This window comes from Anomaloglossus baeobatrachus, chromosome 7, assembly GCF_048569485.1.
Source record: "Anomaloglossus baeobatrachus isolate aAnoBae1 chromosome 7, aAnoBae1.hap1, whole genome shotgun sequence".
NCBI lineage: Eukaryota > Metazoa > Chordata > Amphibia > Anura > Aromobatidae > Anomaloglossus > Anomaloglossus baeobatrachus.
Genome location: NC_134359.1, coordinates 204,981,932 through 204,999,625, shown reverse-complemented (window position 1 = coordinate 204,999,625; position 17,694 = coordinate 204,981,932). Strand labels below are relative to the sequence as shown.

Here is a 17,694-nt window from a genome sequence, read left to right as displayed (position 1 = left end):
AGATTGAAATACTTCCACACATCTAACCCTGTTAAAAAAGTTTGATAACAGCTTTCTTGAACAGATAATGCTTTAAATATTCACCACTTGGGCTGAAAAAGATAATTAAGATTTTCAAATCTGGAGATGAAGATTACATCGAGTATGGGATTCATACCCATGCATGTTCACCTTAACCTCTCAGCACCTCATCTACAGGAAAAGACTGAAGCTAGGTAATGTGATCTGATGAGGAATTTGAGAAGTCTGTGCAATTTCACTAAAGTTTGTGTATCAGCTTCTGGCAAAGTGGGCCTTATCCCATCTCCGACAGTGGATAATGTCAAGAGTTAGACTAGCTCAAGCTGTATCAGAAATGAACCAAAGCTCAGGGTTTTAATACCAGTAATTTAATAAAGATTATATTTTGTGTCACTATTGAAGCCCTAAAAAATGGTTTACCACAGAATGAATGTTCATTATTCTGTCTCTAGACATTAGAGGACACTGAAGTACATGATGTGAGGGCCACTCTACTGGAAGCTGCTTTTTATTTTATCATGAGGCAAAGTGGTGCTGTGGCTTAGTGGATTAAAGCGCCTGTCTCGTAAACAGGAGATCCTCAATTCAAATTTCAGCAGTGCCTTCTTTTTATAGTCCCAGTATGGAAGTTTCTTTCCTTAACTGGGACTTTCATAGTAAGAAGACTAAAGTCAAACTTGCCTTTTTCATATCTCTAAGATAGTGCAATGAAGGGATTCTAAATCTGTTATGTATAAGTGTTGAAAAGGAAGAAGATGTCACCCAATGTAGGATGGCATCAAGCATGTCAAATGACAACAGTGCGTTTTCCTTTGCCAGATTGAAATACTTCCACACATCTAACCCTGTTAAAAAAGTTTGATAACAGCTTTCTTGAACAGATAATGCTTGAAATATTCACCACTTGGGCTGAAAAAGATAATTAAGATTTTCAAATCTGGAGATGAAGATTACATCGAGTATGGGATTCATACCCATGCATGTTCACCTTGACCTCTCAGCACCTCGTCTACAGGAAAAGACTGAAGCTAGGTAATGTGATCTGATGAGGAATTTGACAAGTCTGTGCAATTTCACTAAAGTTTGTGTATCAGCTTCTGGCAAAGTGTGCCTTATCTCATCTCCGACAGTGGATAATGTCAAGAGTTAGACTAGCTCAAACTGTATCAGAAATGAACCAAAGCTCAGGGTTTTAATACCAGTATTTTAATAAAGATTATATTTTGTGTCACTATTGAAGCCCCAAAAAATGGTTTATTACAGAATGAATTTTCATTAGTCTGTCTCTAGACATTAGAGGACACTGAAGGACATGATGTGAGGGCCACTCTACTGGAAGCTGCTTTGTTTTATCCTGAGGCAAAGTGGTTCTGTGGCTTAGTGGGTTAAAGCGCCTGTCTGGTAAACAGGAGATACTCAGTTCAAATTTCAGCAGTGCCTTCTTTTTATAGTCTCAGTATGGAAGTTTTTTTCTTTAACTGGGACTATCATAGTAAGAAGACTAAAGTCAAACTTGCCTTTTTCATATCTTTAAGATAGTGCAATGAAGAGATTCTAAATCTGTTATGTATAAGTGTTCAAAAGGAAGAAGATGTCACCCAATGTAGGATGGCATCAAGCATGTCAAATGACAACAGTGCGTTTTCCTTTGCCAGATTGAAATACTTCCACACATCTATCCCTGTTAAAAAAGTTTGATAACAGCTTTCTTGAAGAGATAATGCTTGAAATATTCACCACTTGGGCTGAAAAAGATAGATAAGATTTTCAAATCTGGAGATGAAGATTACATCAACGAGTATGGTATTCATACTCATGCATGTTCACCTTAACCTCTCAGCACCTCGTCTACAGGAAGAGACTGAAGCTAGGTAATGTGATCTGATGAGGAATTTGACAAGTCTGTGCGATTTCACTAATGTTTGTGTATCAGCTTCTGGCAAAGTGGGCCTTATCCCATCTCCGACAGTGGATAATGTCAAGAGTTAGACTAGCTCAAACTGTATCAGAAATGAACCAAAGCTCAGGGTTTTAATACCAGTAATTTAATAAACATTATATTTTGTGTCACTATTGAAGCCCTAAAAAATGGTTTACCACAGAATGAATTTTCATTAGTCTGTCTCTAGACATTAGAGGACACTGAAGGACATGATGTGAGGGCCACTCTACTGGAAGCTGATTTTTATTTTATCATGAGGCAAAGTGGTGCTGTGGCTTAGTGGGTTAAAGCACCTGTCTCGTAAAAGGGGATCCTGAGTTCAAATTTCAGCAGTGCCTTCTTTTCATAGTCTCAGTATGGAAATTTTTTTCCTTAACTGGGACTTTCATAGTAAGAAGACTAAAGTCAAACTTGCCTTTATCATATCCCTAAGATAGTGAAATGAAGAGATTCTAAATCTGTTATGTATAAGTGTTGGAAAGGAACAAGATGTCACCCAATGTAGGATGGCATCAAGCATGTCAAATGACAACAGTGCGTTTTCCTTTGCCAGATTGAAATACTTCCACACATCTAACCCTGTTAAAAAAGTTTGATAACAGCTTTCTTGAACAGATAATGCTTTAAATATTCACTACTTGGGCTGAAAAAGATAATTAAGATTTTCAAATCTGGAGATGAAGATTACATCAACGAGTATGGGATTCGGACCCATGCATGTTCACCTTAACCACCCAGCACTTCGTCTACAGGAAGAGACTGAAGCTAGGTAATGTGATCTGATGAGGAATTTGACAAGTCTGTGCAATTTCACTAAAGTTTGTGTATCAGCTTCTGGCAAAGTGTGCCTTATCTCATCTCCGACAGTGGATAATGTCAAGAGTTAGACTAGCTCAAACTGTATCAGAAATGAACCAAAGCTCAGGGTTTTAATACCAGTAATTTAATAAAGATTATTTTTTGTGTCACTATTGAAGCCCTAAAAAATGGTTTACCACAGAATGAATTTTCATTAGTCTGTCTCTAGACATAAGAGGACACTTAAGGACATGGTGTGAGGGCCACTCTACTGGAAGCTGCTTTTTTTATTATCATGAGGCAAAGTGGTGCTGTGGCTTAGTGGGTTAAAGCGCCTGTCTCGTAAACAGGAGATCCTGAGTTCAAATCTCAGCAGTGCCTTCTTTTCATAGTCTCAGTATGGAGGTTTATTTCCGTAATTGTAACTTTCATAGTAAGAAGACTAAGGTCAAACTTGCCTTTCTCATATCTTTAAGATAGTACAATGAAGAGATTCTAAATCTGTTATGTATAAATGTTCAAAAGGAAGAAGCTGTCACCCAATGTAGGATGGCATCAAGCATGTCAAATGACAACAGTGCATTTTCCTTTGCCAGATTGAAATACTTCCACACATCTAACCCTGTTAAAAAAGTTTGATAACAGCTTTCTTGAACAGATAATGCTTGAAATATTCACCACTTGGGCTGAAAAAGATAATTAAGATTTTCAAATCTGGAGATGAAATTTACATCGAGTATGGGATTCAGTCCCATGCATGTTCACCTTAACCTCTCAGCACCTCGTCTACAGGAAGAGACTGAAACTAGGTAATGTGATCTGATGAGGAATTTGACAAGTCTGTGCAATTTCACTAAAGTTTGTGTATCAGCTTCTGGCAAAGTGTGCCTTATCTCATCTCCGACAGTGGATAATGTCAAGAGTTAGACTAGCTCAAACTGTATCAGAAATGAACCAAAGCTCAGGGTTTTAATACCAGTAATTTAATAAACATTATATTTTGTGTCACTATTGAAGCCCTAAAAAATGGTTTACCACAGAATGAATTTTCATTAGTCTGTCTCTAGACATTAGAGGACACTGAAGGACATGATGTGAGGGCCACTCTACTGGAAGCTGCTTTTTTTATCATGAGGCAAAGTGGTGCTGTGGCTTAGTGGGTTAAAGCACATGTCTCGTAAAAGGGGATCATGAATTCAAATTTAAGCAGTGCCTTCTTTTCATAGTCTCAGTATGGAAGTTTTTTTTCCTTAACTGGGACTTTCATAGTAAGAAGACTAAAGTCAAACTTGCCTTTATCATATCCCTAAGATAGTGAAATGAAGAGATTCTAAATCTGTTATGTATAAGTGTTGGAAAGGAAGAAGATGTCACCCAATGTAGGATGGCATCAAGCATGTCAAATGACAACAGTGCATTTTCCTTTGCCAGATTGAAATACTTCCACACATCTAACCCTGTTAAAAAAGTTTGATAACAGCTTTCTTGAACAGATAATGCTTGAAATATTCACCACTTGGGCTGAAAAAGATAATTAAGATTTTCAAATCTGGAGATGAAATTTACATCGAATATGGGATTCATACCCAGGAATGTTCACCTTAACCTCTCAGCACCTCGTCTACAGGAAGAGACTGAAACTAAGTAATGTGATCTGATGAGGAATTTGACAAGTCTGTGCAATTTCACTAAAGTTTGTGTATCAGCTTCTGGCAAAGTGAGCCTTATCTCATCTCCGACAGTGGATAATGTCAAGAGTTAGACTAGCTCAAACTGTATCAGAAATGAACCAAAGCTCAGGGTTTTAATACCAGTAATTTAATAAACGTTATATTTTGTGTCACTATTGAAGCCCTAAAAAATGGTTTACCACAGAATGAATTTTCATTAGTCTGTCTCTAGACATTAGAGGACACTGAAGGACATGATGTGAGGGCCACTCTACTGGAAGCTGCTTTTTATTTTATCATGAGGCAAAGTGGTGCTGTGGCTTAGTGGGTTAAAGCGCCTGTCTCGTAAAAGGGGATCCTGAGTTCAAATTTCAGCAGTGCCTTCTTTTCATAGTCTCAGTATGGAAGTTTTTTTCCTTAACTGGGACTTTCATAGTAAGAAGACTAAAGTCAAACTTGCCTTTATCATATCCCTAAGATAGTGAAATGAAGAGATTCTAAATCTGTTATGTATAAGTGTTGGAAAAGAAGAAGATTTCACCCAATGTAGGATGGCATCAAGCATGTCAAATGACAACAGTGCATTTTCCTTTGCCAGATTGAAATACTTCCACACATCTAACCCTGTTAAAAAAGTTTGATAACAGCTTTCTTGAACAGATAATGCTTGAAATATTCACCACTTGGGCTGAAAAAGATATTTAAGATTTTCAAATCTGGAGATGAAATTTACATCGAATATGGGATTCATACCCATGCATGTTCACCTTAACCTCTCAGCACCTCGTCTACAGGAAGAGACTGAAACTAGGTAATGTGATCTGATGAGGAATTTGACAAGTCTGTGCAATTTCACTAAAGTTTGTGTATCAGCTTCTGGCAAAGTGAGCCTTATCTCATCTCCGACAGTGGATAATGTCAAGAGTTAGACTAGCTCAAACTGTATCAGAAATGAACCAAAGCTCAGGGTTTTAATACCAGTAATTTAATAAACATTATATTTTGTGTCACTATTGAAGCCCTAAAAAATGGTTTACCACAGAATGAATTTTCATTAGTCTGTCTCTAGACATTAGAGGACACTGAAGGACATGATGTGAGGGCCACTCTACTGGAAGCTGCTTTTTATATTATCATGAGGCAAAGTGGTGCTGTGGCTTAGTGGGTTAAAGCGCCTGTCTCGTAAAAGGGGATCCTGAGTTCAAATTTCAGCAGTGCCTTCTTTTCATAGTCTCAGTATGGAAGTTTTTTTCCTTAACTGGGACTTTCATAATAAGAAGACTAAAGTCAAACTTGCCTTTATCATATCCCTAAGATAGTGAAATGAAGAGATTCTAAATCTGTTATGTATAAGTGTTGGAAAGGAAGAAGATGACACCCAATGTAGGATGGCATCAAGCATGTCAAATGACAACAGTGCGTTTTCCTTTGCCAGATTGAAATACTTCCACACATCTAACCCTGTTGAAAAAGTTTGATAACAGCTTTCTTGAACAGATAATGCTTGAAATATTCACCACTTGGGCTGAAAAAGATAATTAAGATTTTCAAATCTGGAGATGAAATTTACATCGAGTATGGGATTCATACCCATGCATGTTCACCTTAACCTCTCAGCACCTCGTCTACAGGAAGAGACTGAAACTAGGTAATGTGATCTGATGAGGAATTTGACAAGTCTGTGCAATTTCACTAAAGTTTGTGTATCAGCTTCTGGCAAAGTGTGCCTTATCCCATCTCCGACAGTGGATAATGTCAAGAGTTAGACTAGCTCAAACTGTATCAGAAATGAACCAAAGCTCAGGGTTTTGATACCAGTAATTTAATAAACATTATATTTTGTGTCACTATTGAAGCCCTAAAAAATGGTTTACCACAGAATGAATTTTCATTAGTCTGTCTCTAGACATTAGAGGACACTGAAGGACATGATGTGAGGGCCACTCTACTGGAAGCTGCTTTTTTTTTTTCTTTCATGAGGCAAAGTGGTGCAGTGGCTTAGTGGGTTAAAGCGCCTGTCTCGTAAACAGGAGATCCTGAGTTCAAATCTCAGCAGTGCCTTCTTTTCATCGTCTCAGTATGGAAGTTTCTATCCATAACTGGGACTTTCATAGTAAGAAGACTAAAGTCAAACTTGCCTTTCTCATATCCCTAAGATAGTGCAATGAAAAGATTCTAAATCTGTTATGTATAAGTGTTGGAAAGGAAGAAGATGTCACCCAATGTAGGATGGCATCAAGCATGTCAAATGACAACAGTGTATTTTCCTTTGCCAGATTGAAATACTTCCACACATCTAACCCTGTTAAAAAAGTTTGAAAACAGCTTTCTTGAACAGATAATGCTTGAAATATTAACCACTTGGGCTGAAAAAGATAATTAAGATTTTCAAATCTGGAGATGAAATTTACATCGAATATGGGATTCATACCCATGCATGTTCACCTTAACCTCTCAGCACCTCGTCTACAGGAAGAGACTGAAACTAGGTAATGTGATCTGATGAGGAATTTGACAAGTCTGTGCAATTTCACTAAAGTTTGTGTATCAGCTTCTGGCAAAGTGAGCCTTATCTCATCTCCGACAGTGGATAATGTCAAGAGTTAGACTAGCTCAAACTGTATCAGAAATGAACCAAAGCTCAGGGTTTTAATACCAGTAATTTAATAAACATTATATTTTGTGTCACTATTGAAGCCCTAAAAAATGGTTTACCACAGAATGAATTTTCATTAGTCTGTCTCTAGACATTAGAGGACACTGAAGGACATGATGTGAGGGCCACTCTACTGGAAGCTGCTTTTTATTTTATCATGAGGCAAAGTGGTGCTGTGGCTTAGTGGGTTAAAGCGCCTGTCTCGTAAAAGGGGATCCTGAGTTCAAATTTCAGCAGTGCCTTCTTTTCATAGTCTCAGTATGGAAGTTTTTTTCCTTAACTGGGACTTTCATAGTAAGAAGACTAAAGTCAAACTTGCCTTTATCATATCCCTAAGATAATGAAATGAAGAGATTCTAAATCTGTTATGTATACGTTTTCAAAAGGAAGAAGATGTCACCCAATGTAGGATGGCATCAGGCATGTCAAATGACAACAGTGCATTTTCCTTTGCCAGATTGAAATACTTCCACACATCTAACCCTGTTAAAAAAGTTTGATAACAGCTTTCTTGAACAGATAATGCTTGAAATATTCACCACTTGGGCTGAAAAAGATAATTAAGATTTTCAAATCTGGAGATGAAATTTACATCGAGTATGGGATTCATACCCATGCATGTTCACCTTAACCTCTCAGCACCTCGTCTACAGGAAGAGACTGAAACTAGGTAATGTGATCTGATGAGGAATTTGACAAGTCTGTGCAATTTCACTAAAGTTTGTGTATCAGCTTCTGGCAAAGTGTGCCTTATCTCATCTCCGACAGTGGATAATGTCAAGAGTTAGACTAGCTCAAACTGTATCAGAAATGAACCAAAGCTCAGGGTTTTGATACCAGTAATTTAATAAACATTATATTTTGTGTCACTATTGAAGCCCTAAAAAATGGTTTACCACAGAATGAATTTTCATTAGTCTGTCTCTAGACATTAGAGGACACTGAAGGACATGATGTGAGGGCCACTCTACTGGAAGCTGCTTTTTTTTTTTCTATCATGAGGCAAAGTGGTGCAGTGGCTTAGTGGGTTAAAGCGCCTGTCTCGTAAACAGGAGATCCTGAGTTCAAATCTCAGCAGTGCCTTCTTTTCATCGTCTCAGTATGGAAGTTTCTATCCATAACTGGGACTTTCATAGTAAGAAGACTAAAGTCAAACTTGCCTTTCTCATATCCCTAAGATAGTGCAATGAAAAGATTCTAAATCTGTTATGTATAAGTGTTGGAAAGGAAGAAGATGTCACCCAATGTAGGATGGCATCAAGCATGTCAAATGACAACAGTGCATTTTCCTTTGCCAGATTGAAATACTTCCACACATCTAACCCTGTTAAAAAAGTTTGATAACAGCTTTCTTGAACAGATAATGCTTGAAATATTAACCACTTGGGCTGAAAAAGATAATTAAGATTTTCAAATCTGGAGATGAAATTTACATCGAGTATGGGATTCATACCCATGCATGTTCACCTTAACCTCTCAGCACCTCGTCTACAGGAAGAGACTGAAACTAGGTAATGTGATCTGATGAGGAATTTGACAAGTCTTTGCAATTTCACTAAAGTTTGTGTATCAGCTTCTGGCAAAGTGTGCCTTATCTCATCTCCGACAGTGGATAATGTCAAGAGTTAGACTAGCTCAAACTGTATCAGAAATGAACCAAAGCTCAGGGTTTTGATACCAGTAATTTAATAAACATTATATTTTGTGTCACTATTGAAGCCCTAAAAAATGGTTTACCACAGAATGAATTTTCATTAGTCTGTCTCTAGACATTAGAGGACACTGAAGGACATGATGTGAGGGCCACTCTACTGGAAGCTGCTTTTTATTTTATCATGAGGCAAAGTGGTGCTGTGGCTTAGTGGGTTAAAGCGCCTGTCTCGTAAAAGGGGATCCTGAGTTCAAATTTCAGCAGTGCCTTCTTTTCATAGTCTCAGTATGGAAGTTTTTTTCCTTAACTGGGACTTTCATAGTAAGAAGACTAAAGTCAAACTTGCCTTTATCATATCCCTAAGATAATGAAATGAAGAGATTCTAAATCTGTTATGTATACGTTTTCAAAAGGAAGAAGATGTCACCCAATGTAGGATGGCATCAGGCATGTCAAATGACAACAGTGCATTTTCCTTTGCCAGATTGAAATACTTCCACACATCTAACCCTGTTAAAAAAGTTTGATAACAGCTTTCTTGAACAGATAATGCTTGAAATATTCACCACTTGGGCTGAAAAAGATAATTAAGATTTTCAAATCTGGAGATGAAATTTACATCGAGTATGGGATTCATACCCATGCATGTTCACCTTAACCTCTCAGCACCTCGTCTACAGGAAGAGACTGAAACTAGGTAATGTGATCTGATGAGGAATTTGACAAGTCTGTGCAATTTCACTAAAGTTTGTGTATCAGCTTCTGGCAAAGTGTGCCTTATCTCATCTCCGACAGTGGATAATGTCAAGAGTTAGACTAGCTCAAACTGTATCAGAAATGAACCAAAGCTCAGGGTTTTGATACCAGTAATTTAATAAACATTATATTTTGTGTCACTATTGAAGCCCTAAAAAATGGTTTACCACAGAATGAATTTTCATTAGTCTGTCTCTAGACATTAGAGGACACTGAAGGACATGATGTGAGGGCCACTCTACTGGAAGCTGCTTTTTTTTTTTCTATCATGAGGCAAAGTGGTGCAGTGGCTTAGTGGGTTAAAGCGCCTGTCTCGTAAACAGGAGATCCTGAGTTCAAATCTCAGCAGTGCCTTCTTTTCATCGTCTCAGTATGGAAGTTTCTATCCATAACTGGGACTTTCATAGTAAGAAGACTAAAGTCAAACTTGCCTTTCTCATATCCCTAAGATAGTGCAATGAAAAGATTCTAAATCTGTTATGTATAAGTGTTGGAAAGGAAGAAGATGTCACCCAATGTAGGATGGCATCAAGCATGTCAAATGACAACAGTGCATTTTCCTTTGCCAGATTGAAATACTTCCACACATCTAACCCTGTTAAAAAAGTTTGATAACAGCTTTCTTGAACAGATAATGCTTGAAATATTAACCACTTGGGCTGAAAAAGATAATTAAGATTTTCAAATCTGGAGATGAAATTTACATCGAGTATGGGATTCATACCCATGCATGTTCACCTTAACCTCTCAGCACCTCGTCTACAGGAAGAGACTGAAACTAGGTAATGTGATCTGATGAGGAATTTGACAAGTCTTTGCAATTTCACTAAAGTTTGTGTATCAGCTTCTGGCAAAGTGTGCCTTATCTCATCTCCGACAGTGGATAATGTCAAGAGTTAGACTAGCTCAAACTGTATCAGAAATGAACCAAAGCTCAGGGTTTTGATACCAGTAATTTAATAAACATTATATTTTGTGTCACTATTGAAGCCCTAAAAAATGGTTTACCACAGAATGAATTTTCATTAGTCTGTCTCTAGACATTAGAGGACACTGAAGGACATGATGTGAGGGCCACTCTACTGGAAGCTGCTTTTTATTTTATCATGAGGCAAAGTGGTGCTGTGGCTTAGTGGGTTAAAGCGCCTGTCTCGTAAAAGGGGATCCTGAGTTCAAATTTCAGCAGTGCCTTCTTTTCATAGTCTCAGTATGGAAGTTTTTTTCCTTAACTGGGACTTTCATAGTAAGAAGACTAAAGTCAAACTTGCCTTTATCATATCCCTAAGATAATGAAATGAAGAGATTCTAAATCTGTTATGTATACGTTTTCAAAAGGAAGAAGATGTCACCCAATGTAGGATGGCATCAGGCATGTCAAATGACAACAGTGCATTTTCCTTTGCCAGATTGAAATACTTCCACACATCTAACCCTGTTAAAAAAGTTTGATAACAGCTTTCTTGAACAGATAATGCTTGAAATATTCACCACTTGGGCTGAAAAAGATAATTAAGATTTTCAAATCTGGAGATGAAATTTACATCGAGTATGGGATTCATACCCATGCATGTTCACCTTAACCTCTCAGCACCTCGTCTACAGGAAGAGACTGAAACTAGGTAATGTGATCTGATGAGGAATTTGACAAGTCTGTGCAATTTCACTAAAGTTTGTGTATCAGCTTCTGGCAAAGTGTGCCTTATCTCATCTCCGACAGTGGATAATGTCAAGAGTTAGACTAGCTCAAACTGTATCAGAAATGAACCAAAGCTCAGGGTTTTGATACCAGTAATTTAATAAACATTATATTTTGTGTCACTATTGAAGCCCTAAAAAATGGTTTACCACAGAATGAATTTTCATTAGTCTGTCTCTAGACATTAGAGGACACTGAAGGACATGATGTGAGGGCCACTCTACTGGAAGCTGCTTTTTTTTTTTCTATCATGAGGCAAAGTGGTGCAGTGGCTTAGTGGGTTAAAGCGCCTGTCTCGTAAACAGGAGATCCTGAGTTCAAATCTCAGCAGTGCCTTCTTTTCATCGTCTCAGTATGGAAGTTTCTATCCATAACTGGGACTTTCATAGTAAGAAGACTAAAGTCAAACTTGCCTTTCTCATATCCCTAAGATAGTGCAATGAAAAGATTCTAAATCTGTTATGTATAAGTGTTGGAAAGGAAGAAGATGTCACCCAATGTAGGATGGCATCAAGCATGTCAAATGACAACAGTGCATTTTCCTTTGCCAGATTGAAATACTTCCACACATCTAACCCTGTTAAAAAAGTTTGATAACAGCTTTCTTGAACAGATAATGCTTGAAATATTAACCACTTGGGCTGAAAAAGATAATTAAGATTTTCAAATCTGGAGATGAAATTTACATCGAATATGGGATTCATACCCATGCATGTTCACCTTAACCTCTCAGCACCTCGTCTACAGGAAGAGACTGAAACTAGGTAATGTGATCTGATGAGGAATTTGACAAGTCTGTGCAATTTCACTAAAGTTTGTGTATCAGCTTCTGGCAAAGTGAGCCTTATCTCATCTCCGACAGTGGATAATGTCAAGAGTTAGACTAGCTCAAACTGTATCAGAAATGAACCAAAGCTCAGGGTTTTAATACCAGTAATTTAATAAACATTATATTTTGTGTCACTATTGAAGCCCTAAAAAATGGTTTACCACAGAATGAATTTTCATTAGTCTGTCTCTAGACATTAGAGGACACTGAAGGACATGATGTGAGGGCCACTCTACTGGAAGCTGCTTTTTATTTTATCATGAGGCAAAGTGGTGCTGTGGCTTAGTGGGTTAAAGCGCCTGTCTCGTAAAAGGGGATCCTGAGTTCAAATTTCAGCAGTGCCTTCTTTTCATAGTCTCAGTATGGAAGTTTTTTTCCTTAACTGGGACTTTCATAGTAAGAAGACTAAAGTCAAACTTGCCTTTATCATATCCCTAAGATAATGAAATGAAGAGATTCTAAATCTGTTATGTATACGTTTTCAAAAGGAAGAAGATGTCACCCAATGTAGGATGGCATCAGGCATGTCAAATGACAACAGTGCATTTTCCTTTGCCAGATTGAAATACTTCCACACATCTAACCCTGTTAAAAAAGTTTGATAACAGCTTTCTTGAACAGATAATGCTTGAAATATTCACCACTTGGGCTGAAAAAGATAATTAAGATTTTCAAATCTGGAGATGAAATTTACATCGAGTATGGGATTCATACCCATGCATGTTCACCTTAACCTCTCAGCACCTCGTCTACAGGAAGAGACTGAAACTAGGTAATGTGATCTGATGAGGAATTTGACAAGTCTGTGCAATTTCACTAAAGTTTGTGTATCAGCTTCTGGCAAAGTGTGCCTTATCTCATCTCCGACAGTGGATAATGTCAAGAGTTAGACTAGCTCAAACTGTATCAGAAATGAACCAAAGCTCAGGGTTTTGATACCAGTAATTTAATAAACATTATATTTTGTGTCACTATTGAAGCCCTAAAAAATGGTTTACCACAGAATGAATTTTCATTAGTCTGTCTCTAGACATTAGAGGACACTGAAGGACATGATGTGAGGGCCACTCTACTGGAAGCTGCTTTTTTTTTTTCTATCATGAGGCAAAGTGGTGCAGTGGCTTAGTGGGTTAAAGCGCCTGTCTCGTAAACAGGAGATCCTGAGTTCAAATCTCAGCAGTGCCTTCTTTTCATCGTCTCAGTATGGAAGTTTCTATCCATAACTGGGACTTTCATAGTAAGAAGACTAAAGTCAAACTTGCCTTTCTCATATCCCTAAGATAGTGCAATGAAAAGATTCTAAATCTGTTATGTATAAGTGTTGGAAAGGAAGAAGATGTCACCCAATGTAGGATGGCATCAAGCATGTCAAATGACAACAGTGCATTTTCCTTTGCCAGATTGAAATACTTCCACACATCTAACCCTGTTAAAAAAGTTTGATAACAGCTTTCTTGAACAGATAATGCTTGAAATATTAACCACTTGGGCTGAAAAAGATAATTAAGATTTTCAAATCTGGAGATGAAATTTACATCGAATATGGGATTCATACCCATGCATGTTCACCTTAACCTCTCAGCACCTCGTCTACAGGAAGAGACTGAAACTAGGTAATGTGATCTGATGAGGAATTTGACAAGTCTGTGCAATTTCACTAAAGTTTGTGTATCAGCTTCTGGCAAAGTGAGCCTTATCTCATCTCCGACAGTGGATAATGTCAAGAGTTAGACTAGCTCAAACTGTATCAGAAATGAACCAAAGCTCAGGGTTTTAATACCAGTAATTTAATAAACATTATATTTTGTGTCACTATTGAAGCCCTAAAAAATGGTTTACCACAGAATGAATTTTCATTAGTCTGTCTCTAGACATTAGAGGACACTGAAGGACATGATGTGAGGGCCACTCTACTGGAAGCTGCTTTTTATTTTATCATGAGGCAAAGTGGTGCTGTGGCTTAGTGGGTTAAAGCGCCTGTCTCGTAAAAGGGGATCCTGAGTTCAAATTTCAGCAGTGCCTTCTTTTCATAGTCTCAGTATGGAAGTTTTTTTCCTTAACTGGGACTTTCATAGTAAGAAGACTAAAGTCAAACTTGCCTTTATCATATCCCTAAGATAATGAAATGAAGAGATTCTAAATCTGTTATGTATACGTTTTCAAAAGGAAGAAGATGTCACCCAATGTAGGATGGCATCAGGCATGTCAAATGACAACAGTGCATTTTCCTTTGCCAGATTGAAATACTTCCACACATCTAACCCTGTTAAAAAAGTTTGATAACAGCTTTCTTGAACAGATAATGCTTGAAATATTCACCACTTGGGCTGAAAAAGATAATTAAGATTTTCAAATCTGGAGATGAAATTTACATCGAGTATGGGATTCATACCCATGCATGTTCACCTTAACCTCTCAGCACCTCGTCTACAGGAAGAGACTGAAACTAGGTAATGTGATCTGATGAGGAATTTGACAAGTCTGTGCAATTTCACTAAAGTTTGTGTATCAGCTTCTGGCAAAGTGTGCCTTATCTCATCTCCGACAGTGGATAATGTCAAGAGTTAGACTAGCTCAAACTGTATCAGAAATGAACCAAAGCTCAGGGTTTTGATACCAGTAATTTAATAAACATTATATTTTGTGTCACTATTGAAGCCCTAAAAAATGGTTTACCACAGAATGAATTTTCATTAGTCTGTCTCTAGACATTAGAGGACACTGAAGGACATGATGTGAGGGCCACTCTACTGGAAGCTGCTTTTTTTTTTTCTATCATGAGGCAAAGTGGTGCAGTGGCTTAGTGGGTTAAAGCGCCTGTCTCGTAAACAGGAGATCCTGAGTTCAAATCTCAGCAGTGCCTTCTTTTCATCGTCTCAGTATGGAAGTTTCTATCCATAACTGGGACTTTCATAGTAAGAAGACTAAAGTCAAACTTGCCTTTCTCATATCCCTAAGATAGTGCAATGAAAAGATTCTAAATCTGTTATGTATAAGTGTTGGAAAGGAAGAAGATGTCACCCAATGTAGGATGGCATCAAGCATGTCAAATGACAACAGTGTATTTTCCTTTGCCAGATTGAAATACTTCCACACATCTAACCCTGTTAAAAAAGTTTGAAAACAGCTTTCTTGAACAGATAATGCTTGAAATATTAACCACTTGGGCTGAAAAAGATAATTAAGATTTTCAAATCTGGAGATGAAATTTACATCGAATATGGGATTCATACCCATGCATGTTCACCTTAACCTCTCAGCACCTCGTCTACAGGAAGAGACTGAAACTAGGTAATGTGATCTGATGAGGAATTTGACAAGTCTGTGCAATTTCACTAAAGTTTGTGTATCAGCTTCTGGCAAAGTGAGCCTTATCTCATCTCCGACAGTGGATAATGTCAAGAGTTAGACTAGCTCAAACTGTATCAGAAATGAACCAAAGCTCAGGGTTTTAATACCAGTAATTTAATAAACATTATATTTTGTGTCACTATTGAAGCCCTAAAAAATGGTTTACCACAGAATGAATTTTCATTAGTCTGTCTCTAGACATTAGAGGACACTGAAGGACATGATGTGAGGGCCACTCTACTGGAAGCTGCTTTTTATTTTATCATGAGGCAAAGTGGTGCTGTGGCTTAGTGGGTTAAAGCGCCTGTCTCGTAAAAGGGGATCCTGAGTTCAAATTTCAGCAGTGCCTTCTTTTCATAGTCTCAGTATGGAAGTTTTTTTCCTTAACTGGGACTTTCATAGTAAGAAGACTAAAGTCAAACTTGCCTTTATCATATGCCTAAGGCCCCCTTCACACGTCCGTGATACACGTGCGTGTTTGGTCCGTTTCCGTATATACCGGAGACACGGCCAAACGTGCACCAATGTTAATCTATGATTGTGGTCACACGTCCGTTATTTCATTATGTCCGTGTGTGCGTGTCCGTGATCCGTATGTGTTTGCGTTTGGCACGGATGCATGTCCGTTATCTGCACGGAGCACACACACGTGGACACAATGAAAGTCTATGGGTATGTGCACACATGTTAGTAAACACGTATGCATCTACCTATAGTCCGTGTCCGTTTGGTGTTTTTATTTCTAGTGATGTCGGCTATTCTTTCTATTTCTGTGTATGTCCGTCAATCTCCCTGAGTCCGTCGGTCAGTCTCTCTGTCGGTCTCTCTGTCTGTCTGTCCCTCTCTCACAGTCTGTCGGTCAGTTTCCCCCCCTCTCTCATACTTACCGTTCCCCGATCTCCGGCGCAGCGCTGCACGGCATTCACACTGCTGCGGCGGCTTTTACTATTTTGAAAAAGCCGGCCGCCCATTAAACAATCTCCTATTCCCTGCTTTCCCCGCCCACCGGCGCCTATGATTGGTTACAGTGAGACACGCCCCCACGCTGAGTGACAGGTGTCACACTGCACCCAATCACAGCAGCCGGTGGGCGTGTCTATACTGTGCAGTGAAATAAATAAATAAATAATTAAAAAAAAACGGCGTGCGGTTCCCCCCAATTTTAATGCCAGCCAGATAAAGCCATACGGCTGAAGGCTGGTATTCTCAGGATGGGGAGCTCCACGTTATGGGGAGCCCCCCACCCTAACAATATCAGTCAGCAGCCGCCCAGAATTGCCGCATACATTATATGCGACAGTTCTGGGGCTGTACCCGGCTCTTCCCGATTTGCCCTGGTGCTTTGGCAAATCGGGGTAATAAGGAGTTATTGGCAGCCCATAGCTGCCAATAAGTCCTAGATTAATCATGTCAGGCGTCTATGAGACACCCTCCATGATTAATCTGTAAGTGACAGTAAATAAACACACACACACCAGAAAAAATCCTTTATTAGAAATACAAACACACACACATTCCCTGGTTCACCACTTTAATCATCCCCGAAAAAGCCCTCCATGTCCGGCGTCATCCAGGATGCTCCAGCGTCGCATCCAGCGCTGCTGCATGGAGGTGACAGGAGCTGCAGAAGACACCGCCGCTCCGGTCACCTCCACGTAGCTAATGAAGACAGCCGCGCGATCAGCCTGAGCTGTCAGTGAGGTTACCCGCTGTCACTGGATCCAGTGACAGCGGGTAACCTCTGTGACAGCTCAGCTGATCGCACGGCTGTCTTCACTAGCTGCGTGGAGGTGACCGGAGCGGCGGTGTCTTCTGCAGCTCCTGTCACCTCCATGCAGCGACGCTGGAGCATCCTGGATGACGCCGGACATGGAGGGCTTTCTCGGGGATGATTAAAGTGGTGAACCAGGGAATGTGTGTGTGTTTTTATTTCTAATAAAGGATTTTTTCTGGTGTGTGTGTGTTTATTTACTGTCACTTACAGATTAATCATGGAGGGTGTCTCATAGACGCCTGACATGATTAATCTAGGACTTATTGGCAGCTATGGGCTGCCAATAACTCCTTATTACCCCGATTTGCCAAAGCACCAGGGCAAATCGGGAAGAGCCGGGTACAGCCCCAGAACTGTCGCATATAATGTATGCGGCAATTCTGGGCGGCTGCTGACTGATATTGTTAGGGTGGGGGGCTCCCCGTAACGTGGAGCTCCCCATCCTGAGAATACCAGCCTTCAGCCGTATGGCTTTATCTGGCTGGCATTAAAATTGGGGGGAACCGCACGCCGTTTTTTTTTAATTATTTATTTATTTATTTCACTGCAC

At 39.1% G+C, this 17,694-nt stretch overlaps 7 non-coding genes across 7 annotated transcripts; all 7 read left to right on the top strand.

The window, feature by feature from the left end:
- The first annotated feature begins 3,068 nt into the window (after nt 1–3,068).
- TRNAT-CGU (transfer RNA threonine (anticodon CGU)) lies at nt 3,069–3,142 on the top strand. The gene has a single exon. It is a non-coding gene; the product is annotated as a tRNA-Thr (tRNA).
- Nucleotides 3,143–6,418: 3,276 nt separating this feature from the next.
- TRNAT-CGU (transfer RNA threonine (anticodon CGU)) lies at nt 6,419–6,492 on the top strand. The gene has a single exon. It is a non-coding gene; the product is annotated as a tRNA-Thr (tRNA).
- A 1,604-nt stretch (nt 6,493–8,096) lies between these two features.
- On the top strand, nt 8,097–8,170 carry TRNAT-CGU (transfer RNA threonine (anticodon CGU)). Its single transcript has one exon. It is a non-coding gene; the product is annotated as a tRNA-Thr (tRNA).
- Nucleotides 8,171–9,774: 1,604 nt separating this feature from the next.
- On the top strand, nt 9,775–9,848 carry TRNAT-CGU (transfer RNA threonine (anticodon CGU)). The gene has a single exon. It is a non-coding gene; the product is annotated as a tRNA-Thr (tRNA).
- A 1,604-nt stretch (nt 9,849–11,452) lies between these two features.
- On the top strand, nt 11,453–11,526 carry TRNAT-CGU (transfer RNA threonine (anticodon CGU)). Its single transcript has one exon. It is a non-coding gene; the product is annotated as a tRNA-Thr (tRNA).
- A 1,604-nt stretch (nt 11,527–13,130) lies between these two features.
- On the top strand, nt 13,131–13,204 carry TRNAT-CGU (transfer RNA threonine (anticodon CGU)). The gene has a single exon. It is a non-coding gene; the product is annotated as a tRNA-Thr (tRNA).
- A 1,604-nt stretch (nt 13,205–14,808) lies between these two features.
- Nucleotides 14,809–14,882, top strand: TRNAT-CGU (transfer RNA threonine (anticodon CGU)). Its single transcript has one exon. It is a non-coding gene; the product is annotated as a tRNA-Thr (tRNA).
- Nucleotides 14,883–17,694: the final 2,812 nt, after the last annotated feature.